Here is a 22,368-nt window from a genome sequence, read left to right on the forward strand (position 1 = left end):
GATACAATGAGCTCGGACGGTACTCCTCCAAGACCAGAGGAGTGCAGTGGAAGAGACCTAAGGTACTGCAGTGTGTGTATGCTTTCTTCCACACAGGTGAAGTTTAGGTAAATATTAAGACCCTTAAAATTACTTTTGTTTTACCCAATTACTTAAATGCAAAAAAAGTAAATAAATAAAAGGTAATAATGTTAATTAAAGAGTGGTGATGTTAATTCAATATAAAATTGTAATATCAATATTAAATAATAATATAAAATAATAAATATAAAAAACAGTATTTTTCATATAGTTTTGGTCATGCTTGTGTTTTTATATAAGATTCCATTTTTACCAGATAGTGACAGATGTATTAAGGTTAATTCGATATTAATCAATAATTTTATTTATTTAGTCATTTATCAGACGCTTTTATCCAAAGCAACTTACAAATGAGCAGCAAATTATTTCCATGGTTTTGCCACAAAATTGTTTTATTATGTGCAGTAAGCACATACTCTTTTTACTCATACTCAGTACACACAATACACTCACACACAGAAATACACACGCGCACAGAAATGTGTTGTTAGCACTTCTCCGACCATTTTTCCAGTAAAATGGTTTAGCAACTTAAAAGCCACATGTGAGTTATCACTAATAACGGCGCTGTTCTTGAAGATGATGAACTTGCAGTTTAACTTTTAGTAGAAACGCTGCTGCCGAACACTGTTGAGACACACAGACTCAGGTAATTCACAACTGAACAGAATAACTGACTCTGGTCCATTGAATTATAAAAAAATAATACACACCCGAATTGGTGATGCGACCATAACGCGAAGCGGAGGTGCACTATTTTCTAATAATTCAACAGCCCGTCATCAATTATTCCTTACTTAATGCACAGGTAGTTGCAAGTCAGTTTAATCACCGTTCTATATTAATGCGCTGCTTTAATTGATGCACATTAACCAACACGCATCACTCACACACAAACACACACACACAGAGAGAGAGAGATCAACGTTCTGAACAGACGCACTAGATATGAGCTCCTATTAATTCACATCAAATACTGCTGTTAATTGAGGCAAAAATTCATAAAAACCTGTGTTTAACACAAAAATATTTTGCTGCTGCTTAATACTTTTTTGGAACCTGTGACACGTTTTACAGAATTCTTTGATGAATAAAAAGTTAAAAAGAATAGCATTTATTTAAAATATTTAAATATAGAAATCTTTTCCAACAATATAAGTCTTTACTTCGATCACTTTTTATCAATTGATAACATCACTGCTGAATAAAAGTATTAATTTCTTTAAAAAAAAGAAAAGAAAAAAAATGTAGTGACCACAAAATTATGAACGGTAGTGTATATTGTTAGAAAAGATTTCGGTAACACTTTGTATGAAGCCCATATTTATAATACATTATAAGGGTATTCTTAATGAATGCATAATGCATTATAAAAAAACTTATAATATGTTGTATCTTCTCATGAATATTCATAAGAACAGTTTTAATGCATTATAATATTTTCTTATTTGTGGTTATAGCTTTTAAGAATATGATGATTTATAACACACAATGAACACATTTCTCATAGTTATAATGTATTATAAGTCTCATATCTTGCCATGTTACTTATGTTACTTTACTTAAAGCAGACAAAGACCTCTTATAAGTAATAATAATTGTTTCTCAAACAACCATAAGATCAGATGAATGTGTAATATGACACATTTGCTTTTAACTATTTTTATTGTAATATCAGTTTGATTATTTTGGTACCCTTTAGACAGCTGTTGATAAGTAACTCTGCAACTACATATCATCTAGCAGTCATTAGAGTATTAGTAATATGTCTGCTAAATATATGCTAACACTTTATTTTGATGGTATATACTGTATATATCAACTTTTTATTATTAACAATTGCCAGCATCACATAAATTTCAACTGGTATTTCCATGTTTTTGCCACAAAATTATGTTTTATTATGTGCAGTAAGCACATACTCTTTTTCTCCCGCTCTCTGTCCCTTACAGATGCACACAATACACTCACACACAGAAATACACACGAAATGTGTTGTTAGCACTTCTCTGACCATTTTACCAGTAAAATGGTTTAGCAACTTAAAAGCCAAGTCAGTTCTCACTAATAACGGCGCTGTTCTTGAAGATGATGAACTTGCAGTTTAACTTTTAGTAGAAACGCTGCTGCCGAACACGGTTGAGAGACACACAGACTCAGGTAATTCACACATGCACTCTCTCTCTGTCTAATAACTTAATTATTAACTGCAATGATCTGCTATCAACGGCTCAAACCTCCATATTACTAAGTCTAAAATGACGTTTTGGAGTTAGCAACGGAGGTGTTGAATGAAATGCGTAAGAAATTAATCCTACTCACAAGAGCGTTTTAAGTTCAAAACCCTGACGAATGTCTTTAAATACAACATGCTGCTTAATATTTTTTTGGAACCTGTGACACTTTTTTCAGAATTCTTTGATGAATAAAAAGTTAAAAAGAATAGCATTTATTTTAAATATTTAAATATAGAAATCTTTTCCAACAATATAAGTCTTTACTTCGATCACTTTTTATCAATTTAACACATCCTTGCTGAATAAAAGTATTAATTTCTTTTAAAAAACTTGCTAGTTTTGGTTATTGTGGGGTTATATCCCCCCCACAAACTACGCCCCTGCATGAGTTAGAAGAAAAGCTGAAAGAACAGACTGCAATGTGTTTACAACTTAAAAACAAGGAAAGCGAATCTCCCAACAACTGCACTGAAAGTAACTTACAACTCCTTTATGAAGTGAAGTCACACGTGTGAACCAATGATTCAATGGCCCATTCATAAAGTGAGCCATTTACTTAATTCCTGAATTGTTAGTTAGTTCCTGTTTGAACAAATCAAATGAATGAATGACTCAATGACTTACTCATAAAGACATTTATGAGTGATCCTACCAATTTTAGTTTATTATTTAGAGTATCATTTAATACAAAAAAAGGATAGTTCGCCCAAAAATGAAAATTCTATCATCATTACTCAACCTCGTGTTGTTTCAAACCTGCATGACTTACTTTCTTTTGTGGAACATGAAGGTATTTAGAAGACTGTTGGTAACAAAGCTGTTTTGGTTACCAATGACTTTCATTGTGTAAACAAAAAATACTGTTTCTCAAATTATCTTCTTTTATGCTCCATTGTTTATGTTAGGGCGTTGTAGCCTAAATGTGTAATACATTTTATGTTGATCAAAATATTCCTTGCTAAAGCTGCTTTTTGAATTGTCTACTACTACTTTTCTCATTTAACACAATAATAGCTTTAAATGATCTTTTGGGGGTATCTTCATGGTCAAATTTAATTTGCAATAAATTAGATTAATTAATCGCCACACCATGTAATTAATTAGATTAAAAAATGTAATCTATTGACAGCCCTAATATTAAGAAAAGTAAATGAAAGAAAAAAAATGTTCATGCAACAAAGAACCATTTCTACAGTAGTTTATCGGAGATGGAAAACATGTACTGTTGTCAAGTCACCTTTATTTATATAGCGCTTTTAACAATACAGATAGTGTCAAAGCAACTGTACAGCATTAAATAGGAAAACAGTGTGTCAATAATGCAAAAATAGTGTCAATAATGCAAAAAGGCAGTTTGTCATTGAATTCAGTTATGTCATCATTCAGCTCAGTTCAGTTTAAATAGTATCTGTGCAATCAAGTCGACGATATCGCTGGATATTAAGTGTCCCCAACTAAGCAAGCCAGAGGCGACAGCGACAAGGAACCAAAACTCCATCGGTGACAGAATGGAGAAAAAACCTTGGGAGAAATCAGGCTCAGTCGGGGTTCAGTTCTCCTCTGGCCAGATGAAACCAGCAGTTCAATTCAAACTGCAGCAAAGTCACATTGTGCAGAGGACTCAATTGATTCCTGCGGTTTTGTCCCGGTGGCCGTCTGAGACAAGGTCTTTACTGGGGATCTGTCTCTGGGGCTCATCTAGTTGTCCTGGTCTCCTCTCATTCAGGGCTGTAGAGGTCCTCTCTAGGTGCTGATCCACCATCTGATCTGGATACAGACTGGATCTGGTGGATATGGTGACCTCGGAATAAGAAAGAAACAGACTTGAGGTCATGAACGCATAAATGAACATTTCTGCATTTGACATTGATAGCATAGGTCATAATTTAGATATATTTTTGAGATGGAAAAATGCGGTTTTTGCATTTATGTTTGCATAGGTGTGTGTGTGTGATATGCTCACTATGGTAACCGGCAGCAGCTCAGATCTTGTGTTGAATACTGTAGGGTTTACTGTTTTGGCCGCAACCAAGCCATACACAACAGAACAGTAAAAGAATAACTAACGCTTGCTACTCTCACACTCTCTAACTCTGAACTCACTCTCCAGTCCATCCTCCCCCCGTGGGACCACCCCCACCCCTTAAAGAGAACAGGGGACTAACAGCTAGAACCAATTATTACTAAATTAACACTGCTGAACATCATCACATTAACTAGTGTCCTTCAACATTTGTAAAAACATTACAATACTTTTTGATACATGTAGAAAGCTATATTTTTACATGTGTGTTTTGCGAAGGGTAAATAGAAGCTATTGTTACCATTACATAGTGTAACACTACCACCTCTAAAGCCGGGCTCACACTACAGGAGTTTTAGCCCGATTTAACCCCGATTTTCCCTTCCTGAGAATCGGAGCAAAAATCTTGTCGAGCACCTCGATCAGTCCCGATGCTCGGCGTGGATTATCTTGTAATGTGAGGCGTTTAAAGATTGAATCTTGAACCTCCTGATCTGCTCGCACACAAATCGGGGCCGTCCCAATCATAGCAAACATGTTTGATATTTAGGATTTTAAATCGGGATAATGATGGCTATGATTACGTCAGTAATTTCACAATAGCCCATGCGCGACCGCAAAACAGCTGCTGTATGGGTCCGTTGGATAGTGGATATGGAGGAAACTGCTTCTTGACGTTTTGTAGTAACACGACTGCCTGTATAATGTGTCTGAAATGTATCACAACTGTAAATCAGTTTTGAACGTACCGGGTGAGTGCAGAAAGCTGCTAAGTTAGCACGCTAGCTAATACATGTAAACATCACTGAAATATCAGTGACGATCTGCTGTGTGAGGTCACGTGAGGTGATACCTCCGGCATGATAATCTTAATACTATCTTGTAGTTGTGATGTGCCACGATTTTCAAATCTTGTAGTGTGTGCATGTTTAAGATTTGAGGGATCTGCAAAGATTATCCTTATGTGTGTGCTGCAACCAGATTTCATAATCGGTTAGGATTTTAAAACTCCTGTAGTGTGAGTCTGGCTTAATTGTTCTCACATTGTGCTTTTTTTTAAAGGAGCTCTACTCAAATCCTCAGTTCATTGTGGACGGCGCTACGCGGACAGACATCTGCCAAGGAGCTTTAGGTGAGAAAAGAGCCTTTTGATCAGAAAGGTGCTGTTCGGGTGTTAACACAGAAAAATAATAAATATAATCACTATATCAGAAATTACGTCACATATTTGGCTTATATGATACAATTTCTCAAAAACACAATAAATAGCAATTAATTAAAACATTCAAAAAAAATCCACTGTCCAGTTTCAGTGATTCATGTAGTTCTGACAGAAATAGATTGAACATAATTGAAATTGAAGTGATATAACTTAGTAACTCTTTCGATTTAAGATTTTTTTTACACGTTTTGGTAAAAAGCGTAAAGTAAAATGTATATAATGTAAGAGTTATCCATCACTCTTGAAAATAAAGGTTGGCGTCCTATGGTTTAAAGAAGAACCTTTAACAACCATGGACTCTTTGCATTACACAAAAGGTTTTCATAGTGGAAAAGGATCTTCAGTGTATTAAAAAGGTTATTTACAATAAGAATAAAAAAATAAATAAAGGAAAAAATAGTTCCTTTAGAAATATTCACTAAAAGGTTCTTTGAGGAACCAAAATGGTGGTTCTTTGGCATCACTGCAAAAACTCCCTTTTGGAACCTTTATTTAACTTTATCTCTAGTTTTATGATCATAGCACAAATGGTGTAGGTCAAAATTCAGGCAAGATTTAGTGGTAAGTGTTTAAGAACAAAGTATGAGTAACAATAATAGTGATGCTAGCTTTAGAAATCGCTAATTAAAGTTGCCTCACACTACTAAGTGCACATATCTTCTTGTGGAAAAACATATTATGAGATTTGTTTTAGACCTAACATTTAAAGGTTGTAGGTTCAAACCCCACAATGGTTAATCCATGGAGCATCACCATTGAGCAGGAAACATATGCTCAGGATACTCCTTGAGCAAAACACTGAAGCCCACGTTGATCCTGGAAGACTATATCTGTAATAAGTGCACTGGAAGTCAATTTGCATAAAATAATGAGTTTAATGCAGAAGTATCTAATGACATTTGATATATTTGCAGGTGACTGTTGGTTGCTGGCGGCTATTGCATCTTTGACTCTGGAAAATGAGTTTCTGGAACGTGTAGTTCCACATGGACAGAGCTTTACAGAGAACTATGCCGGCATCTTTCACTTTCAGGTATAAACATACAGTGGGATCAAAAAGTCTGAGACCATACTGAAGATCTGGAATTAAAAAATCAAATTTAAACCTGGAAGAAAAGTTGCAACATTTTAGGATTAAAAAAAGCATTACTTAATCTAAATAATATAAATCAAATTTTCACATGAATTGTTAGTTAATATTAGAATTTATAATAAAAAAAACTCTCCGGTTACAATGTAACCTCGGTTACCTGAGATAAGAGAACGAGTGTTGCGTCAGTGTATGATGCTTGGGGAAACTCCTGTTTACTCTCTTACTGAAGCCAGAGTTGTTCTTGTTTGTGTTGCTGCACAAACCAATGGTGCTTGAGCCCGCCAGAAGGGGAGGAGCCGACCACTATATAAATTGGTTCAGAGCGCCATTTTATCAGAATCTTTAGACTGAAACGGCAGTCATTGATTCGTGTGCAGCCTTATAGCACAGCAACCTACACAACGCTCGTTACCTTATCTCAGGGAACCAAGGTTATGTAAGTAACCAGCGCATTCCCCATCGGACACGACCTCCCGTTGCGTCAGCGTATGACGCAAGCAACTGCAGAACGAAGCCGCTCTGCAAGCTCAGCCCCGGAGCACTCAACTGAGGACTCCTGTAATCATAAGCATGTAACTAGACCCGAGCCATAATGCTGAGGCCTACATAACATGGCCTTTTCCACTTGCAAAGGGGATTAGGCAGATTAAGCAGAAAGAATTCATGCCTGCATGGCAGGGACATCCAAATTATAGAATCTGGCAAATCTCACCAATGGAAATCCCACTAGACCACACCCAAGAGGAGGCCATTCCTTGAGTGGAGTGGGCCCTTACCCCTATAGGGCACTGCAAGCTTGCTGAGGCGTAAGTCAAGGCTATAGCAACTACTATCCAGCAAGATAGTCTCTGCTTTGTGACAGGCAGCCCTTTAGAGCAGCCTCCAAAGCAAACAAAGAGCTGCTCTGAGTGTCTGAACAGGCCAGAATGTTCCACATACACTCTCAAAGCCCACACTGAGCAAAGTGGATTGAGACCCTGCTCACCGTCTGCAACGGGGAGTGCTAGATGGGTAATAACTTGTGCTCTGAACGAGGTCGAGAGCACTTTCAGCACATAGCTGTGACTCGGTTTGAGGACGACTTTACAGTCGTTAGGTCCAAACTCAAGACAAGAAGCACTGACTAAAAGTGTGTGCTGGAGCGGCTGCACCCTTGTCCAACAGCTCTTGTAGAAAGGTTAGCATGTGGGACATGTCACAAGAGGACGGGTCCAGGCAGCGTGCTGTGCACCAATCATTAAAGACCAACCATTTAAGAACGTAAAGGCATCTTGTTACCAGGCATCTTGTTACCAGGTCAAGAAAATATGATCATATTACCCCAATTTTACAGTCTCTGCACTGGCTACCTATTAAATTTCGTATCAGTTACAAAATATTATTACTTGCCTATAAGGCCCTTAATGGGTTAGCTCCTGCGTACCTAACTAGTCTTCTACCACGCTACAATCCATCACGCTCCCTAAGGTCGCAAAACTCTGGACTTTTGGTAGTACCTAGGATAGCAAAGTCCTCTAAAGGAGGCAGAGCTTTTTCGCATTTGGCTCCCAAACTCTGGAATAGCCTTCCTGATAACGTTCGGGGTTCAGACACACTCTCTCTGTTTAAATCTAGATTAAAGACACATCTCTTTGGCCAAGCATTCAAATAATGCATCTCATAATCTTTTACTGCAGTTATATCTGATCAAATGCAAATTATTATTCTTTAGTTTGGGTTAAACAAATCAAAAGCGCTATATAAATAAAGGTGACTTGACTTGACTTGACTTGTAGATGGTGCTCTAGCCTCTAAAACGGTATTAGTCACACACGCAGGGAGCTGCAATGCCTCCCCGTCGAGGGGCCAAAAATGAAGGCTCCACAGCTCTGGCTGGGGATGCCAAATCATGCTCTTCGCTTGCGAGAGAAGGTCCTTCCTCAGTGGTATTAGTCTCGGAGCTGCTGACAGCAGCTGGATCAATTCAGAGAACCAGACTTGGTTCCTCCAGAGTGGGGCTACCAGGAAGACTGAGCACCCGACTTCCCTGACCCGTCTGATGACCTGAGGGAGCAGGGCTATCAGAGGAAATGTGTACAGGCAAGTGCTGGGCCAATCATGGGCTAGGGCGTCTCGAGAAATAAATTGGACAGTGAACGTTGTCTTCTGAAGCAAAGAGGTATACCTCTGCCCTCCCGAAAACAGACCAAATCATTTGAACCATCTGAAGATGTACTCTCCATTCCCCTGGAGATACATTGTCTCTGGACAGCATGTCTGCCCCTTGGTTCAATCTGCCCGGCACGTGAACCGCTTTAAGTGAGACGAGTTTGCTCTGTGCCCACTACAGGAGACGTCGAGCCAACCTGTGAAGGGAGCGTGATCTGAGACCGCCTTGTTGATTAATATAGGCTACCACTGTCGTGTTGTCTGTCTGGAGCAGGATGTGGTGCCCCTTTCAGGCTAATAGGAAGGTTTTTCTGGTCCTAAAAACTGCCATTATTTCGAGGCAGTTGATATGCAAGTGCTGCTCCAGGTTTGACCAGGAGCCGAATGCCGGTTTGCCCTCATACAGAGCTCTCAGAACCCCAGTTGGAGGCATCTGTCGTAACCACCTTCCATCTTGAGGTCATTCCCAACGGGACATCTGGTTGTAACAGGATTTCCAGGGGACCACAGCTCTGATGCAGCGGTGGGTTACCCTGACATACGATCGGCCCAGGCGCCAGGCGTGGGGCAGGACTTGTGCTTTCAGCCAGTATTGAAGGGGCCATATGTTGAGCAGTCTCAAAGGAATCGCAGAGGAAGCAGCCACCATGAGGCCGAGCATCCTCTGGAAATCCTTGAGGGTACGTGAAGTCCCTGGCCTGAATGACGGCGCTAGCCGCTGAATGGTCAGGGAGCGTTCTGGCGTAATCCATGCTCTCATCTGAGCAGAGTCTATAATTGTCCCCAGAAAGACCACCCGCTGTCTGGGAGGCAAAAAACTCTTGGCCAAATTAATTTTCAACCCAAGACGCTGTAGGTGGCTGAGCAGCAGCGACCTGTGAGTGACGAGTTCCCGTTCTGATCTGGCTAGAATCAGCCAATTGTCATGGTAGTTCAGGATGCGGATTCCCATCTGCCTCAGAGGGAAAAAGAGCAATGTCCATGCACGTCGTAAAAGTGTGAGAGGCCAGAGACAGCCCGAATGGCAGGACTGTGTGTTGATAGGCCACTCCCTCGAATGCGAATCTCAAGAACGGTCTGTGATAGGGGGCTATTTGGATATGAAAGTGGATGTCTTTCAGATCCACAGACAGAAACCAGTCCTTGGGACATATTTGCACGAGGATCTGCTTCAAAGTTAACATCCTGAACGGCCTTCGCATGAGCGAGAATTGGTCTGAGCCCGCCATCTCTCTTAGGAACAAGGAAGTAGTGGCTGTAGAAGCCTGACTCGCTGTTCGTTAAAGGAACCACTTCTATGGCTCCTTTTGCAAGCAATGTCTGGATCAATGGGCTGCACGCATTCTCCTTTGATCTGCCTAAAAAGATCAAACCACTCAATGCAAATGAGGGGCGCTGATCTTCACGTGTGAAACACACTGGCAGATCAAAGTGCTGGGGAGAGAGTGAAGCATGCGGGACCTGTGCAGGTGTGCGATCACTCAAGCCTGATAGCTCATCCCATGAGTTCGCTGTTTCTTCCTCCAAGGTAGCTAGGAGGGGAGAGTGGGAGGGGCGGGGTCGCTCATTGAAGAAAGCAATCCGCGAGTGAAGCAGGAACAGACCCAATGCCCTCGCAGTGAAAGCAGTCTGTGTCAGTGAGCGCAGTCTAGTGTGACCCTGTCAGTGATACAGAAACATCGGTGACAGCATTCTACTCCGATCCGCCTAAAAGAATTGAATTGAAAGGATTCTAGAAACGGGAGAGCGGGGCTGCCTTCATTGAAGAATGAGCGGAGCGCCCGTGAGTGGAGAAGAGTGAGAGCCTTCCGTCTCAGTGAGCACGCAGTCTCTGTGTGGGCACTGCTCAGACAGGCGACACACTCACTGTGCCCTTCAACGTCATTGAAAATTTGCTCAGAAATTAGCACTTTTGAAGCACCGGATGGCCGCAGGGGAAGGCTTCTCGCTTCTTCCTCTGCCGGGGCTAATCTACGGTGGCGAGCTGTAGGCTGTACTTCTTCCTTCTTCAGCTTCTTGATCGCAGAGTCAGCGAAGAGGTGATCTTGTCGCTGAAGGAGAAAAATTCTGATGAAATGCCGCTCTGAGCCGACTTATATAGTGGTTGGCTCCTCCCCTTCTGGCGGGCTCGAGCTCCATTGGTTTGTGCAGCTACACAAATGTGAGCAAATCAGGCTTCAGTAACAGAGTAAACAGGAGTTTCACCAAGCGTCATACGCTGACGCAACGGGAGTTCCTGTTTGATAGGGAATCATATAACATTAGAAAAATGCAAAATAGATTATTTTCACTAGTGGTCTCAGACTTTTGGACATCATTTGAGTATTTATAACTTTATTATTCCAATAATAAATTAAAGGGACAATGTCAGACTGTTTGGTGTTGTCCTCGTCTCTTCAGTTCTGGCAGTTTGGTGAATGGGTGGATGCGGTCATTGATGACCGGCTGCCCACCAGAGATGGGAAGCTGCTGTTTGTTCATTCAGCCGAGGGCTCTGAGTTCTGGAGCGCCCTGTTGGAAAAGGCCTATGCAAAGTAAGTGTGTGTTTATTCATAATTTAACTGCTACTACTTACCTGTACTGTACTGCTGAAAAAAATCCACTGAGTCATCTGAAACGCTTGGTAAACACTGTGCCAAAGCTCAGCCTAGAAAACACATAATGTTCATACATGTCACATATCCATGACATGACCAGCCAGTGGCGCTGATTTCTCCTGTATTTTGAAGGCTAAACGGCTCATATGAAGCTCTGACGGGAGGCCGGGCCACTGAGGGTTTTGAGGATTTCACTGGAGGCATCGCTGAGAGCTATGAGCTGACCAAAGCTCCTCCACACCTGTTTAAGCTCATGCAGAAAGCACTGACGCTGAGATCATTAATGGCCTGCTCCATTTCTGTGAGTCCCATTCCACTTCTCTTGACTTTCTTTTCACATCATTTATTTCTCCAAGGCAAGAAAAAATAGTGTATAAATATATAATACTTAATAGGACTTTAGATAAATATTTGAGTGGATCTGTGGTCTAGTTAATGTGGAAATATCAAATGTTAGCTCACTTGTAGCTCACACTAAATACCACAAGTTTCAGGTGTGACTTTTGTTTCAGGGATGCCCTGATGAACATGTTGGCTGATAATGATATCGATTAATATTCTGAAGCTCATAACGATTATATTGTCCAATATGCAGTTTAATATGTTTAGTAACAAGTTAAATAACAAAGTGGAGAGAAATAAATCACTGGTACACAGGATCACAGCGTAGGAGCAAACCAGGAAATCCAAGACAAGGGCATCTACAGCAGAGCAACAACTAGTCAGTGCCTCAGACGTCACGCCCACGGACCGTTGGCTGAATGTCTGATGCATATCGCTCACAAAATTGGAAACACTTCAGGAGTTTCAAAGTCATCATCGTTGAATTATACAGGATTTCCGGGAGATGTGTGCATCGTGTTCTTTAACGTTCCGCCTGGAAACAATGATGCCACGATGCCAAACCCCCTCATGGAAGGAGAAAGTCCTCGTGTTTACAACTGTGACAATAAGTGCTTATCAGGATCAAGTAAACGCTGTATTTTCAAAAGTATGTGAAATATATAAAGTTCGCGGCATAGAATCTTTCAAATATGTCCAAGGGTTTTACACACCGGTCTGTTATTGTGGGGACATTTCCACGCCCCTAAACATGACACGGCATAAAATGAAACGTGATTGGTTGCTTTACCTGTCAGTCATATAGCCTCTTGGGCAGTCCTTGGCCATTCAAAGTGGCCAAGGTTCCCAGACCTTCTGCCGTCAGTCTGAAGGTCTGGCTACGCGAGACTAAGCAACAACTGACACTGAACAAGGGAAACACGGGTATATATACACAAGTTAACCTGGGCTGACAAGGGACAGGTGTGGGTAATTAGTTGTCAAGGAGATTAACAAGGGTTGCTATGGAGACAAATGAGGCAGCAAGGCAAACAGACTATAGCCCCTTTCACACAGTAAAACTAGTAAATTGCCGTAAAATTACCGGCTTTACTGGTAAATACAAAAAGGCGCTGTTCACACAGGCAATGACGTTCCATTCACACATCAGTTTCAAAATACCAGTAAATTCTGTGACATCATTAACTGGAATTAAGGGGTAAACGTGGTCATAGTTTTTGTTGATGTTTTCATTTTTGTCAAACGTTCACATTCATGCAGCTGCTTTTGGCCCAGAGACATCGTATTAGACGACTTCAAACCTAGCTACACCGCACTGAGTAAATGCATTACCTGCATCAGAATGTTATGACTAGCCCAGAGTTGACATCTTAAGGCCGGGACACACCAAGCTGACTTCAAAGAACAAGCGGCGACGAAAGCCGACGGTGTTGTTGCCTTACTTCGGCGGCGTCTGGACCAAAAAACTGTCCAGACAAAATTGGCAGTCATACACATAGAAACACACACAAACATACATTACTGTCAATTCTGTTACATACTGTCAACACTGCCACTCTACCTCGGTAACAGAGTGTAGCGCCCCCTACCTTCTTTTATAACGGTTTAGTATGGAGCAGCACCAGGTTCAATAAACTAATGCCTAAGAGATGTTGTATAAAGGTCCGTCTGATGTCACTGAATGAAATACTTCTCTTTTAAAAAGTTACTCAGAATAAAATCTATGCTCGCACAAGTTCACTGGTCAAGAATAAACTCTTTTGAATAAATAAAACACTTTAAGTAGAAAAATATAAAGAATTTAATTAAAGTAGAATAAAAGAGTAGAAATTTCTAGTTGCAAAGTATTCACATAATCAAGTTGATATCAAGTTTAGTACAATTTAACCTCAAAAGGTAAATATCACAAATGAGAATTACTGAATTACAAAATTACTGAATTGACCTCTGTGTCAAATACACTTCGAGTCAATTGAGCAAACTAACACACTTGAAATTAAACGTACACAGTAACTCACTCTAGGTGTCAAAATATTACTCTGAATACTCATAGTTCTGAAGCGCACTGCATAACACTGTATGAACTGATATTACACACTGTGGGCCCACGCACACACAGTTAACCACGCACACTCTCACAACCCACCCCGGAAGTGTGAAATGGTCGCGAAACACCGTGGTAGGCCTCTTGCAGATCCTCATCCTGCGCTGTCACTGGCAGACGATGTGGGTCACACTCCAACGCATCCAGAGGAACCCCAGACCTCATGGTGATCTGGGGCGCTATCTGGTCTCCCTCGGGACGATTACACGACAAATTCACAAAGATTTCCGTCCTTTTGTCCTTTTTTGAGAGTTATTTGAAGCACAGTCTGTTTCAGCGCCATTTACGAGCGAATGACGTAACCGCAATAACGGAAAAAACGTTCACTCAGAATTCAAATATAAACAACAGAATTAACTCAACCACTCATGTATACACACACACAATACACTTCAAAGTATTAATATGATGATCTATCGATTAATTTACTGTATATTCTGCAATCTGTCAACTAAATCGCTCCGATCAGCTCTCTCCTCAGCTGCACGTCTCTTGTCTCTCCCCCTCCTTCCCTATTAACCACTCACATTTTCTATTTTCCCGGGAGGGAGGGACTTAACACATACAAACCAATGAAAATAAAGATCAACCTAACTCGCAGGGCAAAAGCAAGTTTTTCACCTGTGCACCCCAGTCAACCTTATTACCAATAACCGCATTCTTATAGACACAAGCGCACATATTTTGTGACTTAGAATATGAAGTGTTATACTCCATTAACATTTCAGTTCTGATTGAGTTACTAAATTACACAAACAGTAAATGAATCATAACCCACTACATTTTAGAATTATATTCTAGTGGGTTACATGAGTTTGACAGTAACGGAATTAATGCTGACTAATTCGGACAACAAGAAATCATAATTTTCAAAAATTAAAAAAAAATATATATTGTTATGGCCTGTATGTCTTGTGATCCATGACAATGAGTAACAAATTAATCATATAAATAATTAAATATATAACTCTTTAAAAAAAAAAACAGAAATAAGTATGACTGTCACGGCTACGTGCTGGAATGAGGACAAAGAGAGCACGACCCATGGTGGAGCCGACGGAGGGAGGAGCCATGGTGGAGGAAAAGCTAACGGCTCCAGGAGGCCGACCGATGGCGGCAGAGCAGGTGGGAGAAGAGCCCGGGACGGAGACGGAGAGCTGATGAGCCAAGGCGACGGGGTGGATCCAGAGGGTCAAGGCGGAGCAGATGGCTCCGGCGACCGAGGCGGGGATCCGGAAGGCCGCGGTGCGACAGAGGACCAAGGTGGAGCCGGAGGGAAGGAGGAGCCTGACAGGGATGGAGGGTCGAGGCGCAGCCAGAGGAGTGGAGTCCTGAGGCGGCAGATGGTCGACGACTGACCAAGGCAGAGCCGAAGGGACGAGGGAGCCCGGCGGAGCTGGTGGACTGACGGGCCACGGTGGAGATGAGGGAGATAAGAGCCATGGTGGAGCCGTTGGGTCGATGGGCAATGGCAGAGTTCGGGATTCAGAGGCTGGAGGCGGAGACCAGGGATCCTCCAGCCACGATGCTGATGGAGACTGGCAGACCCGCCGAGATCCCACTGCACAGATGGTGGGCTGAGGGTGAGCTGAGAGGCTGCCAGGAGACGGGACAGACAGAGAGAAGTTTGATATGGGCAGACAGTTCAGGGCAGACTGACAGTTTGGGCACAACCTCCGTGGTTGTGACAGGACAGACAGATGATGACGGAAGACTGGGCACATCAGAATAAAAGTCAATCAAGTCCTCTAAATCCTGCCTCCACTCACCCTCAGCAGTAGTACAGTGGGTGGGGCTTCCCTCTGCGCTCTCCACTGTGATATCCACCATCGCGTGCACAGTTACCAGCTCTCGCACCTGGTCTGAAGTCTCAGGCTCTAGCTCCGGGGCGTTCCTCGGCTCTGTCGCTCTCTTTGGCGATGGCTCATCAGTCGTGGAGGGCTGTGGGGTGATGGTGGGCTGGGCTCTGGGTCTGGAGTGGGACTCCACAAAAAGGCAGTGAAGCTCTCTCGAGGACCGTCCTCGGACAACCGCGCTCTGCAAGAGGTGTTGAGGCTCGCGTTATAGAACATGCAGAGGCAGTCGTCCGGGACTCAGGTAGCTGGTGTAATGTTCTACTTCCAGAAAGAGTCTTGTGTGGTCCTCGAGAGATTGCGCCCCCTGCTCCAGCAGGAGGAGGAGGAGGAATTCGGGACGGTCCATACACGCAAGGTTTTAAAAGGAAAACTGTGAACACACGCCACTTACACTTAGTGGTCAGTTATTGTCACAGCTACGCACTGGAATGAGGACAAAGAGAGCGCACGACGAAAATAATCTTAATTCTTTCATATAATTTCACAGGGAAGGTAATTTTCACACACAAGGGTAACATCCAACAATAACCGACAACCAAATAACTAAAGGAAGGGAATTTATACAAACGGAAGAGGGGCTAATGACTAAATTAACTAGACACAGGTGAAACAACTAAGGCAAATCAAGGGGAAACAGAATTAGGTCAATGAACAAGACAGACAACCAAAGTCAAAACAGGGTGATGGTGTGACAATGATAATGACTTTGGACACCAAATACCTGCAATTATAGAATCACCCATTATACCGGATAATCTCGTTCTGCGTTCACACAGAGCACATTACCGGTAAATTTACTGGTAATGTTACAACTTCTCATACCAGAACGAATTTACAGGTATTTTTGAAAAGGTCCTTCACACATGATCTCTGACAAAATAGCAAAGAAACAATAGGGAAATACATTTCAAAATACGTGTACAAAACACAAGACGTGAACACAGGCCAGGATTATGAAAGATTTCAAATAACTGTTTTCTATTTGTAGATATTTTAAAATGTAATTTATACCTGTGATTCCTTTTCAGCATCATTACGCCAGTCTTCAGTGTCACATGATCTTTCAGAAATCATTCTAAAATGCTGATTTGCTGCCCAAAAAACATTTTTCACTATTTACACTGTTATCGCACTAACAAGGAGGCTAAAGACTGCAGTCACTAGCGTCAGTCACTAGTGTGCCGCCTCTTGAGATCAGGGGAGTGAGGTTTACCTGCACAGCACCTACCCGCTGGCCTCCGTTACAATAGGCCAAATTTGGCTATATATCGGCCTGTTTTATTTATTGGATTGATACTGATAACATTAAAAAGTAACATTTAATGGCCGATACAACAGCTGATATGTTATGCATCATCCCTAATAAAAATAAAATAATAAACAATTATTTTGCTATCATGTGGGAAATGCAGGTTCAATCCTCATCTTCTAATGTTTTTTTATCATTACAAATGTCTAAAAGTCCAGTTCGCAGGACACAGAGACGAAGACAAGTCTGAAGCTGGTGAAGCGTCATGCCTACTCTGTCACAGGCGCAAAGGAGGTAAGAAACCGGCACTGACACGGAAATATGGATTTGATCGTCATTAGAGCTCCTTCAATGTTTTTCCTGTCACCTTACCTACAGGTTCATTCTTACGGTTCAGCTGGTGCGTATCAGGAACCCGTGGGGTCGGGTGGAGTGGATAGGCTCTTGGAGTGACAAGTGAGTTTCCCTAAACAGATCTTACACCTTCAACATCAGTCCTGAGAGTCCTATAAAATATGCCTTTTTCAGTTCCAGAGAGTGGAATAGCATCCAACCTGAGGAGAAAGCTAAACTGGTTTATTCAGTTGAAGATGGAGAGTTCTGGTAAGAGAACTTGAGCTTTTAACCCTCAACAACGTAACAAATACGTTGACAAATACTGACGAATCTTCCTTGACCTGTCAGGATGGCATATTCGGACTTCATACAGCAGTTCTCGAGGTTGGACATCTGTAATCAGACTCCAGACGCCCTTTCAAGTGCCACTGTGAGCCGCTGGAACTACAGCCAGTTTGAAGGTGACTGGAGGGTGGGATCCACCGCAGGGTGCTGCAAGAAAAATTAAGGTAAATCAAATCAAACACAATGTGCTTGAAACTAAATTTAGTTAAAACCTTTTTTTTTTTTTTTTTCAACCGTCTGACCATTTGGTTTCTTCTCTCCAGCTACATTCTGCTCAAACCCTCAGTTTGTAATCAATCTGGAGGAAGAAGATGATGATCCTTATGATGGAGAGGACGGCTGCACGATCCTAGTGGGTCTGATGCAGAAAGATTTTCGTAAAGACAAGCGGATTGGACGAGACCCGAACGCCATTGGCTTCACTATCTATAAGGTAACTGGTTACGTACAATCAGTAATACTGTTAGTACTAGAGGCAACGTTTCCATCAACACCACAAACAACATCACAACCTGTAGTACCACCGACTGTGCAACCATATTTTTAGCAGTCTTAGTTTCAGAGATGTATTTCCCATTCATTTTCTCCAAGGATTCCAAAAAATTAAAGTCAATAAAGAGCCATGAACTAAAGCGACCTGCTCCAAGATGAATCACAATGTTTCAAACTTTGATTTGAAGCAGTTCTCTTGAGGATTCATGATTAGTGTAGTTCTTCATCTGGAGTTTGGCTATAAATTTTTTTCCTTTAAATGAAGCTGAAATATTGATTAATAGCCTCCGAGCTCAGGGTAGATCTGTCTTGAAATGTTACTACTACTACTACTACTAATAGTAATAATAATAATGATGATACAAATACAAATTCTCTATGGAGAAAATGCAACTGTTTTGTCAAACACACTTTTCCTTTGACAAAACTATCAATATTACAACTAATTACAAATTTTTGTGGTGAAATTATATGAACATTGAATAATATCATTTGTTTTTGTGTTTTTCAGGTTCCAGATAAGGTATGTATGAAATCTGAATGGTTTGTACATAAGAGTAGTTGGACACCACCAATGTTATGCTAAGGAGCCCCTAAAAGGACAAAAAAAATGGATGGGAAGAACAATTATTGCAAAACTTTTGTGCAAAGTTTCTCTGGGAATTGCAAATGTTTAGGGAGAGAATGCAAAATTTCTCTGGGGAACACAATACTTTTGCAAGATAACTTCTGTGACTGGACACAAAAGCATTAAAATGTAATTACTCCTTCCATTTTATGTTTTTCCATCACATTGTCCCCTTTTGGGCTTCGTCCGATACATTTATATGAAACAACCTTTGCAAGTTTTGAGAAGCCATTTCATCCATCGGTGTTTGTGTTGCAGTTAAAGGGTTGCAATAACATTCATCTCGGTCCTGATGTATTGCTGCGTCAGCGGTACACTGCACGGAGCCACCCCTTCACCTACAAGCGAGAGGTGATTGAGCGCTTCAAACTGCCTCCGGGTGAATACGCCATCATCCCTTCCACTTACGAGCCGCATTGCAACGGAAGCTTCATACTGCGCGTGTTCACAGAGAAAGAGGCTGCTGCCAGGTGTGTCAAGTGTTTTTATATTTCAACAAAAAAAAACATGAAATTATGTAGTTCCAGTTTTAGACCACATGGGGATGCTGTTGCACAGGTTCTGTTCTGCCTAGAATGGATCGTTACACTAAAACATTTATTTGTCTGACAAATAAATCGTAACTGTACTCTAAACATTCTTGTATTTGCACTCAAATGCATGATGGATGTTTCTGACACTCGTCATTGCAGCCCGATGGATACGGAGATCAGTGCAGACGTGGAAAAGGTGAATTTATCATTTACAAACATAGTGTGTGTTATTATTATTTAAAAGAAAGATGTTTATATAGATTCAGATATATAACCGTATAAAATCAAAAATTACTTAAAAATGTTTAAAACGTTTTTTTTTTCTTTCCCAGCAATACATATCCGATAGTGATGTGGACCCACATTTCAAACAACTTTTCAATCAGTTTGCTGGAAATGTAAGTCATTTTCAATGTAAGGCTGGTCATTTTCAGTTCTGGGTCGTTATCATTATCACACATGATCTTGTCTTCACTCTGCAGGACTCAGAGGTGTCTGTGTTTGAACTAAAGCAGATCCTGGACAGTGTTGTCTCGAAACGTAGGAAAACACCCATATATATGTGTGTGTGTGTGTGTGTGTGTGTGTGTGTGTGTGTGTGTGTGTGTGTGCCCCAGGCCCAGAATGTAAGTCATTTTCAATGTAAGGCTGGTCATTTTCAGTTCTGGGTCGTTATCATTATCACACATGATCTTGTCTTCACTCTGCAGGACTCAGAGGTGTCTGTGTTTGAACTAAAGCAGATCCTGGACAGTGTTGTCTCGAAACGTAGGAAAACACCCATATATATGTGTGTGTGTGTGTGTGTGTGTGTGTGTGTGTGTGTGTGTGTGTGTGTGTGACCCAGGACCCGGGACCACAAAACCAGTCATAAGTCGTCGCACGGGTAAATTTGAATCAATAGCTAACAATACATTGTATGGGTCAAAATTATCATCATAAACTCATTGGGATATTAAGTAAAGATCATGTTCCATGAAGATATTTTGTAAATCTCCTACCATAAATATATCAAAACTTAATTTTTGATTAGTAATATGCATTGCTAAGAACTTCATTTGAACAACTTTAAAGATGATTTTCTCAATATTTAGATTTTTTTGCACCCTCAGATTCCAGATTTTCAAATAGTTGTATCTCGACCAAATATTGTCCGATCCTAACAAACCATACATCAATGGAAGCTCATTTATTCAGCTTTCAGATAATGTATACATCTCAATTTAAAAAAAATGTACCCTTATTACTGGTTTTGTGGTCCAGGGTCACACACATACATACATATATATATATATAAAGAAAAGAAAGTGCCTTGAAATTGAAATTCTGTGCTTATCGTTCTAACAGTGTTTTGTGGTATTTCACACAGGAACTGATGTGAAGACCGATGGATTTAGTATGGAAACCTGTCGCCACATTATTAGTCTGCTAGATGTATCCTTACCCCACTGGATCATATGAATAAATACTACATGGATTAATATGGAGATTTTGCTTTAATTTTGAAAATATTTATTTTAATTTGACATTTTTATGATTTAATTAATTATTAGCTTTTCATCAACTCACAACCCCCCTGCAGTTTCCTCACAAATCTCCAGTTTGTATTTTAATCACAGATAATCTGTTACAGAGTCCTTTCAACCAAATTAATCGTCATAACCCTGTTATAACCCTTAACCTCAGTCCAGAGAGACGGGGACGGCAAACTCGGCTCTGTGGAGTTTCACATACTGTGGCTAAAGATCCAGAAATATTTGGTATAACATATATCTTGGTGTAAATGAAAGATAAATGAAAAATCTCTAATATTAGACAATAATCGATATGGTACAGATCTATTGTGCATCCCTACCACAGAGCAACTTTGTGGCCATTAAGTTCTGAAAAAATGAGCAATGTTAAATACTGAATGTGTATTTTCTGTCATACCTGACCAGGAGGTTTTTAAGAAGCATGATACAGACAACTCCGGCACGATGAGCTCCCATGAGATGAGAGATGCAGTGAAAGAAGCAGGTAATGAGTCAACGGCACATTTCACACAGTAATACCAGTAAATTGCCGTAAAACTACCGGAATGACTTTACCAGTAAATACAAAAATCCCAGAGCCCTGCAGAGTTTAGATTCAACCCTAATTAAACACACCTGACCCAACTAATCAAGTCCCTCAGGTTTATTTGAAAACTACATGGCATGTGTGCTGGAGCAGGGTTGGAACAAAACTCTGTAGGAATTAAGTTTGACACCCCTGTCTTAATAGTAATTAACCAGTAAAGACTGTATATGTGAAAGGGGCTCATGTTTAGTCTAAACATTGAGGACAATATAGTCATTCGTTTCTTCTAAAAGTGGTCATAATAAGCATTAATGGTTGTATTTGCTTTTCTTCACAGGGTTCCAGCTGAACAATGACGTTCTTCAGGTGATAGTCTCACGTTATGCCAATCAGCAGTACGCCATTGACTTTGATTCCTTCGTTGGCTGCCTGATTCGCCTGGAAATGCTCTTCAGTAAGTTTTGCTGAAGATTATCCAGTTTTAAATGAATTGCTATAAACAAACATGATGACGATGGTTTACTGTAACGTTTTCATCTGTGCTCTATGCAGAAATGTTTAAAGCATTTAATAAGAAGAACACCGGGAAGATTGAGCTGGATATCCTGCAGGTGATGCACAAGTGTGAACGTGGATTAAGATTTGTGTTTTTTCTCAATGTAGTGTTATCATTTACAGATGTGTGGCTTGGTGTTTTGCAGTGGCTCTGCTTGGCCCTCAGTTGAAAATCCACTGATCATAACTGCATCAGAAGTCCATTCATTTTCTGTAGTTGAACTGAAGAGGACGCAGCATACCTGGAATACCCAAGAGTAAAATCAGCCAAAGACGGGTATTATACAAACTTGGAATTGCTTAAAAAATGTCAATGGCACTCATCTGCTGATAAATTGGCTATAATGAAGATGACTTAATTACATTTTTCATATTTGCAAAATTTTGATAATTTTATGTCCCGCTACCATAGTTTCCACCGAAATAGCACAGTACATTGTTTCCACCGTAAAAATCATGAATATGA

General features: G+C 40.8%; 1 pseudogene; it reads left to right on the forward strand.

Moving 5' to 3' along the window:
• Positions 1-22,116, forward strand: part of LOC107677806 (calpain-2 catalytic subunit-like) — a 23,490-nt pseudogene extending 1,374 nt beyond the window's left edge.
• The last annotated feature ends 252 nt before the right edge of the window (positions 22,117-22,368 follow it).

This window comes from Sinocyclocheilus anshuiensis, unplaced genomic scaffold (genome assembly GCF_001515605.1).
Source record: "Sinocyclocheilus anshuiensis isolate Anshui unplaced genomic scaffold, SAMN03320099.WGS_v1.1 scaffold1198, whole genome shotgun sequence".
NCBI lineage: Eukaryota > Metazoa > Chordata > Actinopteri > Cypriniformes > Cyprinidae > Sinocyclocheilus > Sinocyclocheilus anshuiensis.